The sequence below is a fragment of the Mandrillus leucophaeus genome, unplaced genomic scaffold (genome assembly GCF_000951045.1).
Source record: "Mandrillus leucophaeus isolate KB7577 unplaced genomic scaffold, Mleu.le_1.0 Scaffold80, whole genome shotgun sequence".
Classification (NCBI taxonomy): Eukaryota; Metazoa; Chordata; class Mammalia; order Primates; family Cercopithecidae; genus Mandrillus; species Mandrillus leucophaeus.
The window spans coordinates 3,528,780-3,555,234 of record NW_012108697.1 but is presented as its reverse complement, the minus strand read 5'-3'; the positions used below and the strand labels follow the sequence as shown (position 1 = coordinate 3,555,234).

The 26,455-nt window shown below is 42.7% G+C and overlaps 1 protein-coding gene across 1 annotated transcript in view; it reads right to left on the bottom strand.

Annotated features, from left to right (window-relative positions):
• The window catches only part of GPAM (glycerol-3-phosphate acyltransferase, mitochondrial), a 63,129-nt gene extending 38,312 nt beyond the window's left edge, over positions 1–24,817 (bottom strand). Inside the window, exon 1 of the mRNA XM_011967533.1 lies at positions 24,586–24,817. The gene's annotated coding sequence lies outside the window, so the exon portion shown is untranslated. The remainder of the gene's footprint in view (positions 1–24,585) is intronic.
• Between the last annotated feature and the right edge of the window lie 1,638 nt (positions 24,818–26,455).

Sequence of the window (26,455 nt, the reverse complement as noted above, 5' to 3'; positions counted from 1 at the left end):
TCCTGACCTCAAGTGATCCGCCTGCCTCGACCTCCCAAAGTGCTGGGATTATAAGAGTGAGCCACCATGTCAGTCATTAAAACTCATTTAAAAGAAAATTGCTTAATGCACAAACAAAAACAATATTTTGTGGGGCTTATAACATATGTAGAAATAAAATGTATGATGACAACAGCACAAAGTCCAGGAAGGGAGAAGTATTCTGTTATAAGATTCTTATCTTATGCACTAAGTGGTATAATATACTTGAAGGCAAACTGTAATAAGTTAAAGATGTATACTTTAACTCCTAAAGCAACTACTATGAAAGCAAAACTAAAAGTTATTGTTAACACACCAACAAAGAAGCTTAAGTTGAATTTTTGAAATGTTTAATGAATTCAAAAGAAGGCAGTAAATGATGGGGGAGAAAAGAAAGAATATATAGAATAAAGAGAAAATACATGGTAAGATGATAGATTTAAGCTCATATAAGTATTCACCCTAATGAAAAGGCAGATATTGTCAGATTGGAAAGAAAATGAAGATCCAGTGATATGCTACCTATTTAAAAACTTACTTTAAATATTAAGACAAATAAAAGTAAAAGGTTAGAAAACAGTATGCTATACTAATGCTAATCAAAAGAAATATAGGTGGTTATATTAATAACATATAATTTCAATACAAAGAATATTATGAGAAATATAGAGGATCATTTTATAATGATAAAAGGGTCAATTCATAATGAGGACAAACCGATTCTACATATTTATTCCTCTGATACAGCACTTCAAAACACATAAATCAAAAACTAATCGAATTGCAAGAAAAAATTTTAAAAATCTATAATTGTAGTCAGCCATTTCAATATCCCTCCCCCAATAACTAATAGAACTGTGGGTAAAAAATTAATAAAGATGTAAAACACTTATGCAATACTATAAACCCAACTTAGTCTAATTGACATTTATAGAACACTCCACCCAATAACAGGAGAATAAACATTCAAGTGTGCACAGAACATCCACCAAGATAGATCACATTCTGGGCCATAAAACAAGTCTCAATGCACATATAAGGATCCAAATCATGTAAAACATATACTCTGAGCACAGTAGAAATTAGAAACCACTAACTTAAAGGTATTTGGAAAATCCTTAACTATTTGGAAACTCACATACTTTTAAAAAATCATGATGTAAAAAAGAAATAAAAATGAAAATTAGTAAGTACCTTGAACCAAATGATAATGAAAACACAATATATCATGTTGCTAAAACAGTACTCAGAAATGTATGGTACTAAAGCACCTATACTAGAAAAAAAGAAAGATCTCAAATTATTGATCTCAGATTCAGCCTTAAGAAAAAAGTGTAAATTAAACCCAAAGTAAGCAAAACAAAAACGGAAAATAATAAAGGGCAGATATCAATGAAAACAGAAAAATTTTTAAGTAGGAAAATAAAAAGCAATTGAAACTGAAAGCTAATTCTTTGAGAAAATCAGTAGAGTTAATGAACCTCTAGCCAGATTCATAAGGAAAAAAGAGGAGGACACACTTATTGATAATAGGAACAAGAAGAGTGACAGCACTACAAATTCTATATACACAGTAATACAGTCTTTCATTACCCAAGCTGGTTGCCTTTTATTTTCAGGGTGGTGTTACCAGATGTTAGATTTCCTGTCTTCATAAGGAGAGTCTGATTAGATCCTATAAAAATCTGGTCCCACCCATTGTACCAACAGAGAAGCTATTCGCTCTCTGTTTCCCTCTCTATGATTTTGTTCAGGACAATCTCCTAGCCAACTCTGAAAAAATAATGAATCATAATACTTAAGCCCATTATGAAAATGGGGCACACCCTGCATTTGTGATAGTAATGCACGTGTACCTCTGTGTACACTGCATTTTGTTTTGTTTTGGCATTTTCCAGATTTTCAAGGTATTTTAAAATCTTTGTTCTGCCATCCTACATATTGACCAGTATACCTGCTACATTTTGACATGGCTCATTCTCATGATGAAGCTGCGAGATATTATGATCCTTAATTTACAGATAAGAAAAACGGGCTCAGAGTAATTAAATAAATTGCCCAAATCAACCAGACAGAAAGCAGCACAGAAGGGATTTGAACCGAGGCCTTTCTCATACTAAACCTCATATTCTTGACGATAATTCATGCTGCCTTCCTAATAGTCCCTGTTCAGAGGTTCCCCGTCAGACTGATCCAGATTCATTGACCAAACTTCCCTGGGTGCATTTGTTCAAGTATCTGCAGGTCTACCTATGTATAATAGCATTGCTCTACAAGAATATTGTAAGGACATTGTCAACTGACTTGCCAGAATCCAATGATAAAGTATCTATTAAATTCCCTTATATAAAATATAATGATTGTTCTATCAAGAATTTTTAAAGGAAGTAGCTTGGCATGAATTATTCCTACTGGATCCATGCTCTTCTCATTATGGCCTACTTTTCTTTGGGCTGCTTTTGTTTATTTATTTATTCAGTATGTATTTATAGAACATCTACTTCATGCCACCCACGCTATTGTAGATACAGCATTGAACAAGACAGCACCATACCTCCTCCCTTCAAGCTTATAGTCTAGAATATTTACACTACTCCTGTTTAATCATTATTTCAAAAAGTTTCAAAAATCAGCATCAAGTTCATTGACTTGTGGCTTCCAGAATTCACTTCCCTAGTTCCAGCTGATTTGGGGCAGTCACTGAGACCTACCTGTTCAAGACATATTTCCACCCTCTGATTATATTCAGGGTGATCTCTTGTCTAGCTCTGAAAAAAGAATGAATCAAGGTATCTAAGCCAATTATGATAATCTTGTTCCCTAATACTGCAACTATCCTTCTAGCCAAGATGGTCACATGACCCAGTTCTGGGCAATGTGAACTGACAGCAAGGCAAACTGAGGATTCCTGAAGAAGTTTTTATTTCCTAGTAAAAGAGGACACAGCTGGCACTACTTCCTTTTTCGATTTTCTCCCATTTGCTACATAATTCAATGTCCAAACCCAAGACACACACCTCTGGATTTTGCCAAATCTCTACCTGTGTAAGCCATTACAATGTTGTCTTTCGTTACTCTTGGGTAAATACATTCCTGATTGTCACCACGCATGTTCATTTTAATGAAATGGGCAGCTTAGATCCCTATTGTAACACATCCCAAGCCCAGTTTATTTAAACAATTAATCAAAACCTTTTTTACTGCCTACCCATACTCTGTGAGGAGGATACACTCTAGTCCCTGTTTTTAGAAATTCAAGATCTCATTGGATAAAATAAAATATGCACAATTAAATAGCTGCAAATAAATACATGCATTTCCTATCATATTTGAGCCTGGATCTTATTGCTAGAATGACTCAAACATTCTTTAAAAATAATAAAAGAGAGAATGTCTAGAAATAGTCCCTACCAGTGTATCACATGCTGAGGGGTGGCAGTGAAGATGACCTTAGATTCTGCCTTTAAGTCTTTCACAAGGTCTAGAGATCGAGACCATCCCAGTCAACATGGTGAAACCCCCTCTCTACTAAAAATACAAAAAATTAGCTGGGCGTGGTGGCACGTGTCTGTAATCCCAGCGACTCAGGAGGCTGAGGCAAGAGAATCACTTGAACCCAGGAGCCAGAGGTGGCAGTGAGCCAAGATCGTGCCACTGAACTCTAGCCTGGGCAACAGTGAGACTCCATATCAAAAAAAAAAAAAAAAGAAAAAGAAAAAGAAAGGGTCTTAGGCCAGAAGAAAAGGAAACCCCTCTGACTTACTTTTACCACATTTATGGCATAAGAAGGACTTCATTTTGACTAAAACCTGCCTCATCAGGAAACCAATCAATAGACTAAGCTTCAAATAAGAGACGTTAAAGGATGACTGGAATAGCATGGTGCTGGCTGGAAATGTCTGTAACAGTACCACACACTTGGACTGCTAATTGCGTTACCCATCACATATATATTGGTTTATGAAATCATAATTCAGAACTGAATAATTCAGAGAAGCAAATAATGAATATTCTTCCTTCTTTTAGAGAAAGCAGAATCTTCCAAAATGCTTCACCAAGAAAAGTGGGCCCACACTACAGACACAGACAACTATTTCCTTAGTCCCAAACGATTGCTCCCAAGCTAAAATATTTGTGATATTTCTTCTTACATATACACTTGCTTCCAAGTCTTAAAGAAGACTGAACTGTGGTCAAACATCATGGCTTATAATAATGTAAACTTCCTGGGCTCAAGCATAAGGTATCCTGGGACCTCTTTCTAGGAGGGAGAGTGAGGAGGGCAGAGCCAAACAGAAGGGAAAACAAGCACATTTTCCTGGACGTTGAAGTTAGTTATAACAAGACATAGTGTTCAAAGAATGCACCAAGCCCAGGTCCAACTCAGACATCCTAGAATGGAAAGGGTCTTTGTGACGAGGCAGGTTAGAGCAGCAGTCTCTCAAGGTGGTCGTCAAATACACTGGAGCCAGGCGGTAAGCAGCCAGGCTTCTGGGAGATCTCTCTGGTCATGTCCCATCAGATAGGGTACATGACAAGGTTCAGCTCCCCAGGAAGAAAGCACGGTGGGAACTAGGTAGTATTCCATGCCTCCAGCCACTAGCTGTGCCACTGGGCAGGGCACCAATTCTAGAGGGAAACGGGGGCCCTGCGTGGGATAACTAGCACAGCAGAGTAGCTAAGAAATTAGCTTGGATGTCTCTTAATTTGTAACTACTGTTTGCTCATTTTTAAGGAATGAAAGGTATTTTCCCTTCTCCCAGGAGCATAGCCAGTCTCTGTGGTTTAAATCCTGAGCTTTCCTAAGCCCTGGAAGGAGGCTAAGTAATTGCAATTAACTGCCTTTTTGTGATCAAAAGCAAAAAAACGAGAAGCTGCTCGGGGGGTTGGTATCCAAGAAGACAAATTCTAAATGGGCCTTTATTTTCTCAGGTACTGAAGCTGGCTTGTGGGAGGAGAGAATGTCCAAGAAAAGAGTGGAGGCCAGGATGGCTCAGGCATTGAGAAGGGACAGGACTCAGGGGTCTGATGGTGGCTCAGCTCTGAGATCCTTCAGATGCAGAGGCTTGGAGGTGGCAGGGCTTCAAAAAAGGGTGAAGATGGGGGGACTGTGAAGAATGAGAGTGTAGCACCTTAGAAACCTCAGCGAAGGTCCCAGTGGCTGAGTATGTCACGAAGGGAATGGAACTTTGAGTACCACGCAGAGCCCAGGCAAGGTGCAATGGGGCAGGGGACCAGCCTGAGCCAACCCAGGACCTCTGCTTGGCTTCCACACAACACAAGCAACAGGGTAAGGAGTAGGGGTAGAATACCCTAAATTATCACTATTGGCCTGCAAGAGAACTTTGACATAAGCTGTTTAAAGACAGAGTAATACAGTATTCATTCGTTCAACCATTCATTCATAACACAGACTGAGAGCCTTTTTTTTGTGGCAGGCATCCTGCTAAGTGCTGAAGATACACAGATGAAGAAGTCACACACAGATCCTACCCTTGTGGAATTCATAGTCTAATGGCCTATGGTATGTAGGGATGGAGACAGTAAGAAGAAAGATAAACAAACTTAAAATCACGATGAATTTTTTTTTTAAGTGCAATAAAGAATCCAAACAGCATCCATTCCCGAGAAGAACAGAGGCGGTCAATATTGGATAAGGCGGTCAGGGAGGACTTCTAAAAGGGGAGAGCAGCTACACTGAGGCCAGGGTGTGAGCAGGTCTGGGCCAAGATAGGAGCCCAGAGCAGACCTTTCCAAGAAGAGGGAAGAGTACACGCCAAAGCCCGGAGGGAGGGCAGAGCTTGGCAGAGAGTGAGAACTGAACCAAAGCCAGTGTGGCTGGAGTGGATAAGTGAGAAAATGGCAGAGGGAGGAATTGGAAACGCAGGCAGACCAGGTCTTTGTAAGCCATAGTAAAAAGTTTGGAAATTTCAAAATAAAATTCTGACATGTGTCATAAATGTCATGGAGGTATGTGAATACCCTTTACCTTGTAAGATTAGAGAAGGGTGAATCAAAATAGAAGCCTATGTCTATGGACTTGGTCAACCAGGGAGAGAAGAAGTGGGCAATGATTCAGGAGCTATGTTGTATTCACGGGCCTGCCTGCCTGGGTTGAATTGGCAGCAGAGCATCTAGGTAAGGAAGAAAGTAAGTACGTTTTGTTAGCTACCCTTTATTGAGCAATTTCTATGTGCCAAGCACTATTCTAAGTACTTTAGAGGCATTTTCTCAAATAATCACCTGTGCCAGTCATGGTGCCATCAGGAAAAAAGAACTCCTTCCAGACAGTTCACTAGTGAGACGTTAATACAGAAAACTACTTAGAAAGGTCCTGGAAGAGCAGAGAGGACAAAAGGAGAAGGGCGAGGCCCAGAGATCAGCAGCAACACAAGATCATTGCCCTGCCTCAGGCTGGAGTGGCAAAGATGGGTGTTGACAGAGCCACGAGCCATCACCTCATAGGCTACAACTGGGACCAAGGAGGGGGTCCTGCCCAGGAGGAGCCAAAACCATGGAGCCACCACTGCTGAAGGTACCACCTGAGAAAGAGGGAGACACTATGACTTTTATCCTCTCTCGGCCAATTGGGGCTGACCCAAGCTTCAAGGAAGCCTGAGGAATAAGTTTGCAAGGGGGCGTTGTCCTAAGATCTAGAGTAAAGCAGGGAAGGATGGGGAATAGATCTGAGGGCAAACAGGCAGATGGTGGACCTGTCCTCTCAACAGCCCCGTGGGTTAGAAACTATTGTTACTCCCATTTTTCAGATGGGGAAACTGAGGCACCAGGAGAGGTCAGAATCTATAAAGTGGCAGAAACGCACTTTGAATTCAGCGTCTACCTGATACTAAAGCCCAAACATACAAGGGCTGTATTATTCAGCCAGCCTAGGCAAGAACACGGCACTTAGAGCTGGACTAGCAGATCCCAGGTCTGACAACACTATGATAATTGTTTTTAGGATTTGCTTTGGAAGTGGCTCTAGTTCTTTGGCGATCCTCATCTCAGGGCTAGGCTGCCAAAACCTTATGCTTGGAAAACATACTTCTTGCAGATACTTTGGGGACAAAAGAGAAAATGCTATTGCTTTGAGCTTGAATCCTGGCAAAATTTGTCCTAAAAGTTTTGAAACTCATATGAACCCTTAAAGTTACTTTGTTCTAGGAAGAGTGACTCTCTATCAGTCAGAATGGGCTAGGTTATAATACAGTAGCAAAAGTCTTAGTCTTGAAACAACAGAGTTTATTTCTTGCCTATACTACATGTCAACAGCAGGTTATTCTGGGACTCTGCTCATAATGGTCACTGAGGAACCCAGGCTGAGGAAGGTTCCATGTTGACAGATACCTTCGTGTTTGCCAAGGCTGGAAAAGAGAGTGGAGTAAGTTGTACACTGGCTCCTAATCTGCTTTGCTGGGTAAAGAAGTGTAATCCTACCGTATATCCCAGATAATTAAACATTTGTGAACAGCTCTAATGACAATCATACCACATCAATGACAGTTCTGGTTGGGCTGAGATAAACCAAAGTCCTAATGTAGAATGAAGAGACTTAGGAGCTTCTAACAAGCCAGGCTACACTATATAACATCATAAAAACTTGTCTTTGCTGTGCTTAAAATTGCATCTCTGCAGACGCTATGTCTTTCAGGAAAACCTTTTGTTCCTAAGTATTGCTTAAGACCATTTCCCTAAAAATCACCATTGGTTCTTAAAAGATGCTGTCCAAGATGGCTTGGGGAGCTGAGATGCTGGCTGGAATGATGTGAAAACAAATCATCTTGCCTTCTGGAAAAGAAATCCTAATGTGGACTAGATTCTAATGTGGACAAGCCCAGACTCATTCCAGGCTTTCTACTGTTGTATAACCTGACGGCAGATTATTGGGTAGGGATGGCTTGCTGAGCAAGTCGCGGCTCTGGGTGTAAAGAGCCAGGCAGTCCCTCGGCTTTCACAACCCCATGCTCTCCTGCATTTCTTTCTACCCACCTAGATGTTTCCTCTTGGCATGTTTTGCTGGCTCAAGTCCTTCCTTCATTCTCACTTCATACCATCTCCTCAGCAGACGAAGAACCTAAAAGTTCTTGACTTCTTCCTACATCCAATAGAACACTAACTCTTAAACAATTGTACCTTTTAAATAGCTTTAAACTCATCATCTTCTTATCTCCCTCTCCACCTGCACTATCCTAATCCAAAATATCACCATCTTCACTGGGGGGCATAAAAACTCACTGCCTGGACGCCCCACATCTATTTCTGCACTGGCTACCCATCCAGACGTCCCATACACATCAGTCAGACCGAGCATTTGAAAACACAGTGTGCCAAATGCACCACGCCAGATACCCCCATCTCTCTCCCTTGTCACCATTCCAACTGACTACAATCCTTCCATATATTCCTTACAGATTTTAGAACAAAAACTAAAGCCTGTAACATGTGTCGAATACCTGGCTCAGTCCGCCCTTGCTAATCTCACCACCCCCATCTCCTTCCACGTACACTTTCTCTCTCTGACTCCAGTCACCCTGGCTTTCTTTCACTTCCCCGTGAAAGCCAGGCTCTGCCCTTCCCTGGCATTTGCTCTGCCTGCAGTGGTCCCCACCACATCTCCTCTCCAACTCATGCTTCATAACACAGCTCGGGACTCATGACCTCATGAAAAACTTTGTGGACCCTTCAGACTAAGGCAGGCCCCTTTCTTAAGCTTCTTCCCCATCGGAATGACCACAATTATAACTAAACATTTAATTGTAGAATTAATCATTTAATATCTGCCCCTCTCTCTCTCTCAAATGGCATTCTTGACTTTTCCCCTGCATTCTTAGTGCCTAACAGTACCTGGCGTAAAGCAGATGCTCCATATCTATTTGTTGAATGTCTAAGCATAAGACATGATTAGCTACTTATAAAAGGAGAGGATGCATGGCTGTTATAACTATCAAGAGTCCTGAACAAGGATAGCCTTAGGAATAAAAACATTCAAGGAGGGATGTGTGAACCACACTTTGGGGGCTTATCACTTTGTAACTCTTAGAGCAGGCATGCATCTAAGGTAGGCAGCGGAGTTCCCATCTTCTCTCCCTGACCCCACTCCTTGGGTCAGAGTAGAGGAAACATGTGACTACAAGGAAGACTAGACGCCCTGATCTCCAGTGTACGGGGTGGTCTACACAGAACAGAATGCCACGATCTAGAACAAGGCCAAGCAGAGGCTGGGAGGTAAACACACATATGTCCAATACTCTTGAAAGAAGGAACTTGAAAAGGCTTGAAAGGGAAAAACTAGGCATGGCTAGAAGACTTATTTTTATCGTTCCTCCCTCAGAATCAGTCTTTGTCAAAAGGAAAGAATTTTCCTGAAGAGGAGAAGCTGAACTACTTGGCAATTGGATTATTCTTTTTCCAATGAGTTCAAGGTAAGGTAGAACCTCACTCATTAAGTATAATTGAAAGGAAGATCAATCTAAGTTCAACTAAGGCTAATTTTTAGAATACTTCTAAAGAAATCTGACATATAAAAGCTCAAATATTTTCCTTTAGAAAATTTATTCTCTTGGGTGTTCTAAACATACTCTGTGTAACTGTCTTTGGCTTTTAACTTACAGATTTCCCAAAAGAAAAGGCCTCCAAAGTAAAGAGTGTTATCAATCTAGTTTCCAATTACCTAAATTACCTTACATAAAGCAAAACTTAAGTAAGCATAGCAGGATTTTTTGGCTATGGTTTTCACCACATCTTTTCTAACTAGCAGTTATCATCATCTTACTCCATACAATATTTGATGTTTATTACAAGGATGATCTCCAACATGCAAGTGAGATATTAGAGAACAGGCTTTTCATAATCTAGGATTGCAAGGTGCAATTTCTTCTTCTAGCCCCATTTTGTTTTACTACTGGTTGGATGGATCACAGAGACCAACACTTCCCTTACCCCATTCCTTTTGCACATATGATTCTGCTTACGAGATAACAAAACACCTTCCCCCTTTATCAATCACATCATAGTTATTTCTCCAGAGGCTCTCACTTCTGGGCCAGTGTTCCTACTTCACCTCCATAAAGCACTGGACACAGGTGTAAATTAAGCACACATACATAAATTGTAGAATTCCTAGTAACTGCTATAGGTAACCAATGGGTTAAATAAATCTTAATATGGGTTAAATAAATCTTAATATGGGTTAAATAAATCTTAAAATATCAACTCGCCATCCCTTGGATCTAGGCTGGGAGTCAGGAGCTGAACTTTGAGAAGATGGGAGAACAATGGGCAAAGGAGGTAGTTTCAGTAGTGCTTGGCGATGTGTAAGCAATGGGTTAGTGTGAGCTGGAGTGTAGAGGACAGGCCTCCTCTCAGCGCTGTGGTAGGGGGAGCTGGGTAGGGGGAGAAAGAAGCTGTGAAATACACAGTCTCCTCTTCCTGTTTCATCTAGCTAAGATGGAAATTTAGAAACCCCCTTCTCTAGGGTAGCCATAGGTATTTAGAAATATATTAGACAAAATATTCATTTCTCTCTTATCCTGAAGAAAGAGTCCCTCTGAAAACAAGCCTCCAAAAAAGATTCCCTCCGCAAACAGCACACTGTTCTAAAACCTTATTCTCCTTAATTTTTGCCTAACTTTCTAAACATGGGCCATAAATAATAATAATAAAAACCAACACAATAATGTTGGTTTTTCTCTAGCTTATTTATAAGTGATGTTCTTAGAGAATAGTTGGTTTAAATTTCAAGGTCACCTGCTCGTTAACTGTTGAATAAATATAATCCAGGTAAAGAATGAATTATATCTAAAGCTCCATCAATTGATCAAATCCTGAATGAATGAAATTTTAACCTCCCAGAGATAAAGTTTCATTGACTTTAAGCTCCACAAAGTTGTGACATGCCTTAGGTAAACATTCTGAATTTTTTTTATTGTGCTAATAGTTACAAAAATAAAATTGCCTACTTGGTTAGTAAACCTATTTTATAAGCCACAGTGACTCTTAGCCAAATTCTAATTAAGCAAATCAGTTAACTGGCTCTCCTCTGTATGTGACCTGGTACAGCATTCTTATTCACAAAAACAGAGGTAGCATGTATAGGAATCCTATTATTAATTTGGTATGTACTTCAAGATTACAACATGGCTGCCATTTACACATGTCAAAATGATAATTATTCTGAACCATTAATTACAGCTCATCAAACTACACTGTCTACAATTGTGAAGGGTCTTGGAATGTTTAAAGTAAACTCAGTTTATGGTTTTTATCTCACTGTACCTCATTTTCCTCATCCGTGAAATAAAGCTAATAATAGTACCTACTTCATAGTATTACAAGGATTAAGAGTTAAAATATGTAAGGCACTGAGACAGTGCCTGGCACAGAGTGGGTACTATGTAATGTTTGCAGTTCCTAGGAAAATGTCGGGTCCCCTCAAAGACCGAAGATTCCACTGGATCCAGATATCAGTCCCACTTGCTTTCACAGATCACAGCCGGTACTAAGTGTATTTCAGAATCACAGGCTCCTCTGGATTCAACTTCAGCACGTTTTTCTTTTCTGGGTATAAACTTATATAGTTTTCCTTCAAGGGCTATACTACTGATTGAGGCAGCAAAGTCTTTAAAGCAGTAAGTCCTCACTTTTTGGCATCTGGGAACACTTCAATAATCTGATGAAACTCCAGGCTCTTTCCCAGAAAAAAATGCACATGTAAAAATTTATATTCCATTTCAGCAGTTTCATAACCCCCTCCAAGGTCATTCATGGACCCCAGATTAAGAATCAGTGTTTGTAGTATAACTATTATGGAAAACAGTATGAGGTTTCCTCAAAAAATTTAAAATAGAGCTACCATGTGATTCAGTAAGCCCACTTCTGGGTGGGCTTACTGAATATAGTTTACTCTCTATATATAGTAAGCTATACTATACTATATATACTATACTATATATACTATACTACATATACTATATAGTATATATAGTAAACTATACATACTATACTATAGTAAGTATATATATATCTAGTAACTATACTATATATAGTAAGTATACTATACTATAGATATGTAAGTAAACTATACTTAATACTTAATTTCTGCAAACCCAAGGACTGAAATATATGTATATACTATATATAGTATATATGACATGTCATATATATATACTATATATAGTATATATTACATGTTGATATATATACTATATATATATATATAGAGAGAGAGAGAGAGAGAGAATAGTTTTCCTTCAACAACTATACTATTAATTGTTTTTGAGACAGGGTCTCACTGTTGCCCAGACCGGAGTGCAGTGGCACGATCTTGGCTCACTGAAGCCTCGACTTCCCCATCTCAAGCTATCCTCCCACCTCAGCCTCTCGAGTAGCTGGGACCACAGATGCATACCACCAGGCTCAGCTAATTTTTGTTTTTATTTTTTGTAGAGACAGGGTCTCACTATGTTGCCCAGGCTGGTCTCAAACTCCTGGGCTCAAGGGATTCTCCTGCCTTGGCCTCCCAAAGTGCTGGGATTACAGGCATGAACAACCATGCCCGGCTTTGTAAGGGAAATATTAATTACTATTAGTGAGCTAAGTACTTCCAATAAAAAGTTTTGCTGATGATGAAGATGAAGAAGGAGAATAAAGAGGAAAACAACCAGAGGAGGAGAAGGAGTCATTCAAAATGGATAAAGGTAAGCAAACTGAAGGGATACTTTTACCTCTAAGTGAGCCACAAGTATGCAATAGTGTTTTGCTACTGTGGAATACTGTGTAGCTATTATTAGCAACTCTGGAGGCAGTTTGAGCAACTGATTATATCTAAGGCCTGCTTTTAAACCTTAAACAGGTAAAATATTGTTATGGAGTTCTCCACACCTGTTCAATGATTCAGACATAAAAGAAATGCTAATTATGAGAACTGAGCTGTGAATTCTGAGTGACCCTAGGGATAAAATGCTTATCTGGTGGTCTTATGTTGCTGGACATTTATTAGAGTTTTGAGATTACATTAACTGATTTTCACCTTAAGTGCTCTACCTCGAGAAGCATTAAAAGCTTCTGAAAAGGAATTATTTTAAAGAGGTAGAGACACTGGCCAGAAGATCTGTCTGCTGAATCAGGGGGCACTGTGAGGAGAAGAACCCAAGTAGCATGTGAGGGGTTTGCCACAGCCAAAAGCTGGCACTTTGACCAAACTCACGAGGACCCTACTCATTCCTCTGTTCAACAGTGGCCAATGCCTGAGACCAAAGAGGATGGATGATGATACTTAGAACAAAGATCATAGAATAAGGTCAATGTAAGGTCCCGCTTACATTTCTGCCCTTTCATGGTCTCAGCTTGCATCCCTGCCTCTGAGCCAATTATTTTTTCAGGAATTACAAGCTCTAACATGGTTTTGCCCATGCCTACCTCTCCCCTCTGGTCCTCTATCACTCTCTCTTGCCTTACTCAACCCTCGTCCCCAAGGTCATCTCTCTGTTCCTGGACCATCCCCAGCTCATGACTGGCTCAGAGACTGTGTGTTTATGGTCCCTTCTCCCAGGAACATTCCTTCTTCAGACATTTGCATGGCTGATTCATTATTATTTTTAGATCTTAACTTGGTTAGTAACTTTCTATCCCTTGCCTTGTCATTTTCTTCTATATCATCCTATTTATTTTATTTATAGCACTTATCCGTCTCTGAAAATAACCTGTTAATTTTTTTTCTTGACCATTGTCTATCTTCCTCATTAGAATGTGAGCTCCATAAGAGCAGAAACTTTCTACATTTTAGTAACTGCGTAGCCCCCAGACCTATCATAGAAAAAGCACCAAATATACATTTGTTGGATAAAAGAATGAAAGATCATCAGCATAGCTACCATTTATTGAGCACTTACTCTGTGCCAGGCACAAGGCTGTAGGTTTTTCAATTAACTCACACAACAGCCCTCCAAGATAGGTATTGATCATTTCCACGGTACTGATTAGGTTTCGCAGAGAGGTTATGCAACTTTCCCAATGTCACAGCTAGCAAGGAACCAAGACTTGATTTGAACCCAGATGTATCTGACTCTGACACTCATTCTCTAAGTCAAAATCAGCACTTTTTAAAAAATCAATGGCCAGATAGTAAATATTTTAGGCGTTGTGGGCCATATGGTCCTGTCCACAACTACTCAGTCCTTTTGTAGCATGAAAGCAGCCTTAGACAGTATATAAGAAAACTGATGTGACTGTGTGCCAATAAAACTTTATTCATCAAACAGATTTGATGAATAAGCAGCATTTGGCCCAGGAGCCATAGTTACCAATCTTTCCATTAAGTCATTGTTCTATATATGCTATTCTAGAAAGGGGTTTAAAAATGAGGGGGTGAGGAAAAGAATGACATTCAAATGTGTACTATGTTCATGGGGAGCCCTCTTTTAATAAGTAAGACAGCAGGTAGGTGACTGTTACGTTTAAAAAGGCAAAATAGGAAATAGAGTTCTAATAGGAATTATGACTCCACTGATTCACCTTTTGACTGAATTATAACCATCACTTAAGACTACAGTAGAGTTTAATTCAAATAATTTATGACATTTTAGGCAAGGTTCCATTCGCATTGTAGTCGCATAATTTTACATGCTGACACCATAAAAAAACCTACATAGATTTTCATCTCAAGCATGTCCAAAATAGTACCAAGCCACTCTGTTAAAAATTCTTCTTCTTTCAACCATGGACCCTGAACACCTCAGTCTTTCCTTCTCAAGCAAATTTGTAAGTCACTGGCCAGGGATAAAAGGCAAGATATGAGGTCTGAGCCAGCCCAGAGAAATCTAAAATCTCATTTGGAAAGGTGAACATTATTTGTGCTCAGCTTTTTAGTAATTCAGAGTGGTTCTTAAGACCGAATATCAGCATTGAAGCAAAATATCAACTCGCCATCACTTGGGTCTAGGTTGGGAGTCAGGAGCTGAACTTTGAGAAGATGGGAGAACAATGGGCAAAGGAGGTAGTTTCAGTAGTGCTTGGCGATGTGTAAGCAATGGGTTAGTGTGAGCTGGAGTGTAGAGGACAGGCCTCCTCTCAGCGCTGTGGTAGGGGGAGCGGGATACGGGGAGAGAGAAGCTGTGAAACACTCAGTCTCCTCTTCCTGTTTCATCTAGCTAAGATGGAAATTTAGAAACCCCCTTCTCTGGGGTAGCCCTAGGTATTTAGGAACATATTAGACAAAATATTCATTTCTCTCTTATCCTGAAGAAAGAGTCCCTCTGAAAACAAGCCTCCAAAAAAGATTCCCTCTGCAAACTGCACACTGTTCTAAAACCTTACTCCCTTAATTTTTGTGTAATTTTCTAAACATGGGCCATAAAGGTTTGAGCAGGAAAGCAGCCCCAGCATGGGAGAACCAGCATCTGAAGGGGACTCTGGAGAGGGGGAACCTGTCCCAGCTCTGCCAACAGCCAGCACCAAGGTCCTAGTTGCTAAGGCTTTCCCACTCTGCCCCTTTCTAAGCCTGTTTTCTTGTCAGTAACAGAATGAGTCAACCTCATATTTTTCATCCACCCAAACTTCTGCTTTTTGTTGTCTGTTTAACATGTTATATTCATTAGTGTTGAGTTACCATTTAAGATGATATATATTATTAACAATAATGGATTTCTGGTGAGCACTTAGTATTTACCGGAACTGTGCCACGCGCTCTCCATACACTCTGTTATTTAATTCTCATAACTATCCAACCTGAGAAAGACCCTTATGATTACAGACTCCTCAGATATGATTCTGAGGTTCAGGAAAAAGAACTAAGTTTCCCAAGGTCACACAGGGAGTAGGTGGCAAAGCTGGGATTTGAGGCAGAGTCTGTTTTTTAAAGAACTACACAGTCTTTATGTTCCTTGGAGCCCCTAGTCAGTTTCTCACTGAGAGGAGGGTGCAGCTTCAAACTCCCTCACCCCAAAATCCTTCTCACTGTGACATGAGGACTCTCACTATGCCAGGCTACCAAACACCAAGGTGTTTTCCGTGGAGGAGATGGCACAGCAGCTGCTGTCAATATCCAAAGCATGGTCTTGAGACACTGAGAACCCATGCCTAATCAGTGCCTCCAGGAGAAGCATGCAGCTAATGCATGTGGGTAGAAGGTCCCTTGTCCTCAATTCCTATTGCCATTGTCCTGCTCAAGCACACAGATAGAACAAGGCTGTCTGCAAATCTCTGGTTATTACATAACTTTTTTTTTTTTTTTGATAGGAAGAGACAACCCTTTCAAGGATGGCCCAAGTTCAATAATCTGGTGACACAAGAGATCTGGGGGCTTTTGTTGAAACAGACAGTTGGGGATTTTAAGACGATATATCAGCACTGGCTTGAGTAGGAAGAGGGCTGGGGTGGGTAGGGGAAGAAGAGTAGGTTGTAAAGATAGAACAATACTGGCAAAAGTAATGATTTTCACAGATCTGAATCCCTCGGTGGTTGGGAAAGAAGTTTAATTATTGCGTGTCTACTATGATCTGTTGCTTTCCTATACACTGGGCATTAGGTCCCCACAACAGTGTGAAAATATGATGTTTTACAGATGAGGAGATAGAGCTCACATGGCTAGTAAGAATCAAAACAAGGATTCTATCTTCTTCACTCTACCTCCATGCCTGTGCAAATAATTCAGCTTATCCAGCTCTCACTCAGATTTTCATGAAGTAGATGCCCCTTTCTCAATAGAATATCTATTCAAGTTACAAAGTCTAATACAGTGCCTAGCACAGAGTAGAAGCTCAATAAAACAGGATGCATTAACAACTCTTAGTGTGGTTTCTCAAACTCAGGTAGAAATCATCTGCTCCAATAGTTCTCAACCAGAGATGATTTTGCTCCCCAGGGGATATTTGTAAATGTCTGGAGATATATTTAGTTGTCACAAATGAAGGGAGGGTTACTACTGGCATCCAGCAGTTAGAGACAGGACACTGCTAAACTTCCTATGATGCACGGGACAGTCCCCACAACAAAAATAATTATCTAATGTATAGCACCTATAGGGCCAAGGCTGAGCCATTCAGATCCAGCCTAACACATTCTACAGCTAAGGACACCCAAACCCAGAGACATAAAGAGACTTGCATAGGTCCACACAGCTGGCAGAGCCTTGGGGAGAAACACTGCCTGAAATCTTCTACAATGTTCTTGCCCCTGCATAAGCAGCCAGTGCAGGTTCCAAAGGAACGCAGTGTCCGCCTGCAGGCCCTGCTGTCCACCAGCTTCATGCTCCGTCAACTTCCTTTTCTTAGGGAAGTAAACCAAACACAATGATCAAGTCAAAGGAATTTATTTTAATAACGAAATAGGCAAGCTAAAATATGAATAATTAAGTAGTCGCATTAGGTCATGGTAGAAACCGCCAGAAACATTCTCTCTGAAATGTGTATTGTTTGCATTATCATTGTCACCAACAACCATGTTTGGCCTCTTATGTGCCAGGAGATGTGTTGGGTCTCAAGGGAGTGACAGGCAGAGGGAGAAGGTGTCCACCAATATCACGCACAAGGTATATCCTTGACTTCAAGAAGCACTCAACACAAGCATGAGAGTCTCTTTTGCATTTGCTGTCACAGAAAGGAGGCAAGATTGCAAACATGGATAAAACAAAACGCTCCTTGCAGCTAAATATCTAAGCACTGAGGTCCTAGCATGACCTGTTTATTTTAAACAATGTTTAACACAGGAACGTTCAACTACAGTCCAAGAACTCGGACTTTGCCACTTATACTCTTGGGATTTGGCTTGCCTGGTGGACGTTTTGTTGCATCTGTCAAGCTTGTGAGGGACTTCCAGTGTCCTGGACATATCTCAAGTGTCAGAATAACCACATGCATCAGGGGACTTCATTTAATCACAGCAAAGCCAATGATCCCAAGATCCCCTAACAGAAGCAGGCAGATGGAGAACCCCCAAGATTCAGCTACCATAAACCAAGGTACTGGCATCTTTTGCAGCAGTCTCTAAGCTGCATCTAAGTGGAAGCTGGTGACCTGAATTAACACCACTCTGAAGATCAACTTTTATCTTGAAATATCAATGAAAAATTAAACATCCTGATAACACTGAGTACTAATGGCTTTTATTTCCATTGCAACTGCTTTCTGAGACGGATAGTTTCCCCTTTAGATTTTCATGACTTTGGCCCAGAAAGTGGATACTTGAGGCATTAAACATACAGGAGCCTGGGACGCCAAGAAAACAGTAGTTTCTATTTAAGGATTTGGCTGCAATAGCCAGCTAAGTGTCTTGGGGAAGTGAAAGGAATTTGAATAGATCAACTCTGCTACTCTGCTACAGGCTGGGAAATCAGAAACTAAGAAGGATATCCCAAGGGCTCCTGCATGGGTTTAGGCATGAATGTTAGCCTCAGTGACAAGCAGCTTTTTGAACAATGCTTCCTGGACTCTGAGCTATTACAGTGCAGTAAACCAAGGGATACTAACTTTTTTATTCTGCCCAGTCAAAACGTTAAAATTAAATTAAACATAAATTGCCAATCAACAAACCCCATCATTTGATAAAAGAAATAATGCTTTAAAATTCCAACAAGCAGAAAGGAGAGACTCTCAAAACGAAGGGAAGTTCCTCAAATTGACTACATTCACCCTAAACTGGAAAAAACATCATAAGCCAACAGGTATCTGCTGTCTGTAATGTGGGTGCCATGAATGCTATACTGGCATTGGCTGGAGAAAAATCAGATTTGAGACCCAGCTAGAATGGAGACGGTGTTCAGGGCAGGGACAGGGATTGGGGACAGGGAGAGTTGGGAAGAAACACATTGCACTGTGAATACACCGCACTGCTCTATGGTCTGGCCACATTTTCCACTCTGTAATGCTGCACTACATTGCCTGTTTAATTACCAGTCTCTTCCACTGGGCTGTGAGTTCCTTGAGAGCAGTGATTACGCCTTGTTGCCTTGATTCATGGAGCTAATCAGACATGGGGCAGGAATGACGGTGTAGTCATGCACTGAAGGAGTGATGGTGAAGCCCCAGGGACACACGGTGCTGCTTCACGGATCCATAAAATCGGAGGATTAGAGAGCACATTTTCTAGTATCTAATAGTTCATGTTGTTCTGTCTGGGTAGTGGAAGGGGCTCCACCCCACCTTACCCAGCAGGCTCACCCTGAGCATCAACCCACAGGATAATTAAAATGCACCCCAAGGGGAGCCTGATGGGAGTCAGAATTGCTGCTGCCCCAGCCTGGGGGGACCACTGAGCAAAAGTTCAGCTCCTGTCCCACGGTGCCTGCAGATGTCCAAGTGGAAGCAGAGCTGATGGTGGGGAGAAGCCAGCCTCCTGCCTGCGGCTGCTTCATAGTCCCCATGGTTTTTCCATAGCCAGGTCCTAGCAGAGCTCTCATTCCCAAGGTTTTCAATTTTCCCAGGCCCCTGTTCCTCATAGTCACTTTTTGGAATTGACTCAAAAAAGGAATGACGCTATTACTAGCAGCCTTCAGGGTTCATTTCTATGGCAACCACCCCTTTCCTGCAGAATGTCCAGCCCAGAAAGAAATGAATGTCGCTTTCTTTCAAGACTCATTTTGGGTGTTTTTATGGCCAATCTGATTTTTGGCAGGATGCTGAAGCCCATAACACAGCCACACTTCCCACCAGCCCCACAGGGCATGGGTAGAGTTTGCATGCAAAGCTCACTAAGTAAGTGCACCCAGGCAAGGAGGACAGAGTGGGGAAAGGGCTCCTGCCTGCCTGTGCCTGGAGAGCCCAGGAGCCGTGATGCAATGTTTTAATTAGCACTCGCTCAGTCTGACATCCAGGGTGCCCGTTTTACATCTGACATGCTGTGGCCATTGGAGAACCCAGTACCACATGGTGGGAATAGCAACGCTGAAGTTCTGGGAACTGAAGGATGAGAGTGAACTTTTCATTGCACATACACTGTCATTTTCCTCTTACAAGCTGTTGGGGGTAACTGCCCTGGGGTACAACTTCCTATTCAACCTCTCTTTGGAAATGTTCTTGATCTAGCATAGCATCTCTGTCCCTTTCTTAATATTCAACTCTCTAGCACTCGACCATCAAACAGGGAGTTTTCAAATCCTGAATTCATATGGAGAAAAGTTGTGTGCCCTGAAGTCTCATGCCTACCACAGTCTCCTCACCATTATTACTCTCTTCAGGCATCGTCGGCTAAAATGTCAGTGCCCCTGGAGGTCCCACGAGGTCCCATGACCAGCTAGCAATGGGGGTATTGGATAACAGACAGCTGCAGGCAAGAGTGAGACCCCAGGTAGGGAAGAAGAGATGGAGAAAGAATGCATATGCTTCTGGAGGTCAAGGGGACAGCCCCCCTCCATCCCACCCAGGAAAGGTGGGAGAGAATTGAAGATGCTGACATCCCCATTCTTTCAGGGCCCTGAGGCTAAGCATTTCCTTTCATCACCCTCTGCAAACTTAGCCTCCCCACCACCTCCAGAGTTTCTGCTCTGTCTGGAAAAAATGCTAACCAGTCATTTGCAAGAGATGTCACTAATAAGAGCTCACAATAGACACTGTGTGCTGTGCAGAGGGAACATGGTGCGCCTGGGGGAGGTCAAGTGGAAAGTGTTGGGAGCATTCATGGGCAGCCAAGGAACAGACCCAGGCTTATTCTCAAATCTTCAGCTCCCTGCTGCCCTCGCAGCCTGCCTGTTCTCAGAATTTCACCATCCAAAGAATCCCACCCCAGGTGCGTTAATTGTCCAGGCTGGACGTGCAGGTGCTTGGAGAGGAAGGACACAGAGAACTGGGTCTATAGGAATGCCATAGTTCCTGGAAAGGGGCTTAGAGAGTTCTTCTGATAGGAGTGACCCCAGGGGAGTGAATACTGGGCTCCAGCTGGGGGAAGTAGTGGGGAGGTGCTGAGAGAAAGGGGATTCTAGAAGACAGAACTAGCCACCTCTTCCTCCTGCTGTCCTTGAGTTTGGGCCTAGCTTCTCTCCACCAGCAGAAGCACCTGGGGTAGAAGAGCCCAGGATAGGGAGTCAGAGGCCCTCATTTCACCTGGATCTAACCTGCCATCAAATTATAAAATGCCAGAGGTGGGCAACTCAGTCTTAGGAATCATTCAGTCCAACTCCCTCATTTTATTCTCACAGACTCTGAGCCCCAGAGAGGTGCAGGTCCATGGCCAGGGCGGCAAGTATTGAGAACTTCCTGCATTCTGGGTATTAAGGGTTCAAATCCTGTTGGTTCATCAATGGGTCTTTTCTTGGCTAGCTCCCACGCCATCTAACTAGGTCCTCTGTTCTTTTTCTCATCACATATGGGACTGAGCTATTTGTTTGTGTGATTTTTTAAATGTCGGTCATCCCCATTCAACTGTAAGTTCCACAAGGGCAGGCAGCTTTCTCAGCTTCATTCTCCACTCTACCCGCTGTGTGCCTCACACACAGTAAGCACACAACCGATACTTACTGAACACAGAATCTGTACTCTCAAAGTAACCTCTTGAGAAAGTATTACACCCATTTTACAAAGGAGGAAACTAGAGCTTGGACAATTTAAATAACAAGTGAAAAACGCGAGATTAGGCTCTGGATTCTAATGACCCTTTTCCTTAGGCTGTCTGCTTTTCTAACAAAAGATTAACAGATGTATGAGGGTTTCTTAAGCTGGGGACCTTGGTTTAGACTTCTTCAAACATGATGTTCTAGAACGAGATGCTCCAAGATCATTCCCTGAGAGAAGAGAAGAGGAGGGGCCACTTGGAGACTAAGGGCTGCTCAAAGCAGGTGTCCCCAGGCAGGTGCCCCGTCTTGCCTAATCAGGCACAAATGTGGGGCCCACAAGCATCAGTGGTCAGAAAAGATGTTAGGTCAGGGGTACAGTCAAGGAAGAGGGGGCTGAGGACCACTAAGCAGGGAGAAAACCCCAACTCAGTAACTGGGGAGGCAGACAGACAGGAATATCTGTTTAACAGGAATATTATTAGGTTGGTGCAAAAGTTAGTTCTGGTTTTTGCTGTTACTTTTAATAACGGAAACCAGTCATCAGGATGCAGTGAGCCCAAAGCTTAGGGTCTTGAGAAAGTCCCTGGTTGATGGAAAGGGCAAAGGCTTGGAGGCTAGACCAGCCTGCCATTGAGTCCCAGCTCTAGCACTTACCAGCTTGGGCATATTCCTTATGTTCTCTTAGCCTTGGTTCGTTCGTTTGAAACACAGGGTGGTGGCAACCCCTCTGTCTCATAAGGAAGAAATATGAGATCAGCCAGGGCAAAGCACTCAGCCTGGTGCCTGAGATACAGTCAGCTTCCAGACAAGGCTAGCTTCATTAAGCGTTTACTTCAAGGCTGGAACAAACTCCAGATTTGGAGCTCCTCTTCGTGTTGAGGCGAGAGCCTGTAAGTGCTTAACCCTGGCTCCCAAGGCAGGTGAGAGGGACGGGAAAGCTGATCTCGATAGAGAGAACAGAGCAGAGCTCAGAACTGAAACATCTCAGCTCAGGGTCTGTACTTGCTAATCACTGTATTCTCAAAGCCTTGCTCACAGCCTGGCACATGGCTGGTGCTTAGTAGGCCCAGCTGAATGAATGGGTCCAGCCGAGCATGTGAAACAGTTACAATGTCTTTACCATCAGCCTGCTATCATTCATTCGTTCCTCACTGGCTCATTCAGCCCTAAAGGGGCCATCGTGACATAGATGTAAAAAAAAAAGGGCTCTGAAGTCTGCCATTTACTGTGCTAACTTGAGCAGTTTCCTTAACTTACAGTTTGTTCATTCGTTAAATGGGTTGACACACACCTCAGTGACTTCAGTGGCTCATTGTGGGGACTGAGTTAATAAGATAAAGCCCTTAGGAGAGTGCTGGGTATATAGAAGACACTCCATCAATGTTAGCCATTATCACAAGAAAGAGCCTACTGGGTGTCACAGATTCCTAGGCTCTGGGGTCCTGGCTGGGAGTCATAAAGGCATGAACCCTGCCTTCACAGCTATCAGTCTGGTGGGGCAATGGATCAGGAAACAAGCAATCGTAAGACAATATGGTTAGTGGTCTAGTAAGGGGAAGTTCAAGGGACCCTGACCTCATAGCAGAAGTGGATTTACTCAGAAAGAGTCCTGACTAATCTCCTGACTTGGTCAGACCCGGAGGCAGGGTAGGGTGAAGAATGCTTTAAGCAGACAGGATAACATGTGATAAGGTTCGACCACGGTGGGTCCAGAAAACAGAAAGCGTGTTCCTGTGGTGAGGCAGAGGTAGAGAAGGAGGAGAAAAGAGGCCCAAGAGGCACACAGGATCCAGACCATGCTGGTAATGGCAAAGGGAGAAAATGTTCCAAAAGAGCAGAGAAGCATCACATCCAAGAAGTATAACCCCTCGCGTCGGGCTTGTCCTCCGCCTCTTGGCAGTTTCCATAAATTTATGAAGAGGAGCATGAGTCATTATGACAAACTTCTCGGCCCTCATACTCTGGATAAGCTCAGGAAATCCCATGGGACCACTGCAGAGAAGGCTCCCTGGGGACCACAGCAGTCAGCACAGGAAGCATCTCCACCGTCCTGCCGGGGGATCCACGGACTCATTCCACTGCGGCTAACAAAGCAGGGACTATCTGGATACCAACACTGGGAATCAAGACAATATAGACAGCCACAGAGAGTGGAGGGAGGAAATGCGGTTGGCATGGTTATTTTTTAACCTGAAATGCATACAGGGAAAAATCAGTGTTAAGAATACTGACATACTGTAAAAAACATTCTTTTCCACTCAGTACTAAAACAAAAGTATTGATTTCCTTGGTTTTGCGTCGTATCTTCCCCTCTGCTGCCACCTCCAGCCAAATCTAACAGAGAGAATGAAGCCTGTCTTTTCTGCTGTCTTTGATCTTCATTCCAGACGGTTAAATCCTGCTGGCCCCAAATGGAGCCCAGCTTTCCCCTACAGTGAGAAAGTCCTTTGATACAAGACTGTCTGCCCGACCCAAGCTCAGAAAACACCCCTGAGTAGGGAATACAGTGGGGATAAGAATGAATATCACCCGTTAAACACAGATCTTAAAGGGGGAAACAAACTTCCTAAAAGAGGTGCTCAGCTCCTCCTCTTTCCTCTGTAGCCAACATCACGAGGCTTGGTACCAGGATCTGTACTACTAAGCAGAGCCTTTGGAGGCCATGTGCCGTTTGCAAATCAGATTTAATGATGTTTCAAGCCAAAGCAATTACATTTTTCGTAAAGTGTCCAAAATCCTCTCAGGATTTGGGGGTTCTGAGCCAGGATGGAAGATTACACGGAGGCCAAAAGACTAGCAAAAACTCGGGAAGGATTTCATGAGGAGCAAATGCACACAGGTGTGAATGTTACATCACAAAAGCGCTTGCACCTCTTTTCAGCTGCAAACAACTATGCCCACGAGCCTCAGTTTTGCCTTAGCCATGGAATTCCATGATTCTGAGTTCTTGTCTTTGACTTTCTTCTTCCTACTGTGTCTGCCTCTCCTGCATTCCACGCTGCTTCCCTGGCTTCCTCGTCCTGCCCCCATGTCTCATGTCATGACATCCTAAGAAATTACTCCATGACCCCCAGGTTTTTAAATACCTGTATCCTTGACTTGGTGGTGTTTCAGGAATTATTTCCAATCAGTCGATTAGCAAAGGTGATGGAGACTCTGGAGAAGACAGTCCCAGGCTGTGGGTGAATAAGAAGCAAGGTCTACTTCCTCTGGGTGCCCCTCTGCACGGCCAGAGGCTGACGGACTTTGGGTGCTCCACAGTAACCTCAGAAAGAGTCCCCCCCGCAACAGCAAATTCTCCCAGAGCAGTTTTGAAACACCACAGGAGGAGGAAGGCTCTTTAATCAAATAATAACCAGTCAGAGATAAGGTCTGCTAGGCTGAGCTTGGCCAGCCAATCACAGGCTTCCTTCTGACTGCAAGGACAAATAGACCCAGGCTTCTGGAGTGCATTTCAGGGCTTGTTACAATTTAATGATGCAACAAATGGTGTCTTCTTCGCATTGCCTGGTGGGGATTTTCTAACTGGGAAGTGAAGCTCCAAGCTCAGTAACCTCATTCTCGGTGGAGGTGTCCGCAGCTTGAGTGTTCACGTGGGGCAGGCTCCTGGCCTGGCTGTTCCCAACTTGCATTTCTCACTGCTGAGGGGAAGGGAGGCTTGAGTGGGGCTGAGGGGGGCTGGGGTCCCCACAGGGTGAGTCTATTTGATGCCAAATGTGCAGCTCACTGACTGTAACCCTGAAACGGTCATGGAGAGATGATGGAGATGCTTTACATGCATTTCCTGTTTGTCTTCAATCAGTCATGACTTTGGTCTTCTGTATTTCTTCATCCCCTTTCCAGCTGCTGCCACCCTCCCCTTTCAAAGCTATTATTGCTCTGTTTGGCTTATGAAGAGGTCTTGTAAAGAGAGTAGGTTCTGGGGACTAAGAAGGTGTAGGGGCCAATAAAGGCCCTTGGTAGCCCTGTCCATGTGACTTTGAACACTGTCAGTTGCTTCCTGTTTAATTGTTGCAAAGACTAAATGCATAAAAACTCTCTCTCCTTCCTGTGAGGCTCTTACAGGCCCCGTAGACTGGTAGGCAAACCCTCAAAGGGTCTTGATGTATTAGAGTTCAATATTTAAGCTCTTAAGCTTAAATATTGAACTTAAGGGGAACCCTCTTGTTAGGTAAATATGCATTCATGCAACAGTTATTTATTTTGCATCTACTCTGGTAGAGATGTGCTGACTGGGGGCACTGAGGTGAGTTAAACCTGGCGCAGTTCCCTGCCCTCCCGAAACAAGGTCAGCACAGGAGGTAGCAGTTTGTGAAAGAAGTCCTGAGTGCAGTGGAACCAATGGCAGGGACCGGTGAAGAGGGCTTGTCATGAACGGTATGGGCCTGTCCAAAGGAACTACAACAAAACCAGTAGTGGTGGACAGGAAACGGATCCAAGTCAGAGGGACAAGTACAGTCAAAATATTCTCCAAGGGGACCCCCTGCAGGGCTTCTACTAGGGAAAGAAGGAGAAAAAGCAAAGGTGTATATCTCGTCTCCTTTTTTATTTTTATTTTATTTTATTTTTGTTTGTTTTGAGACAGAGTCTCACTCTGTCCCCAGGCTGGAGTGCGGTGGCGCAATCTTGGCTCACTGCAGCCTCTGCCTCCTGGCTTCAAGAGATTGTCCTGCCTCAACCTCCCAAGCAGCTGGGACTACAGGCACCCACCAATGCACCCAGCTAATTTTTTTATTTCTAGTAGAGATGGGGTTTCACCATGTTGGCCAGGCTGGTCTCGAACTTCTGACCTCAGATGATCCTCCCATCTTGGCCTCCCAAAGTGCTGGGATTACGGGTGTGAGCCACCACTCCTACTGGGGAAAGAAGGAGAAAAAGCAAAGGTGTGTATCTCCACTCCTTTTAAAAAAATATTGATATATAACGTCTCGTTGAAATAAAATGCACACACCACAC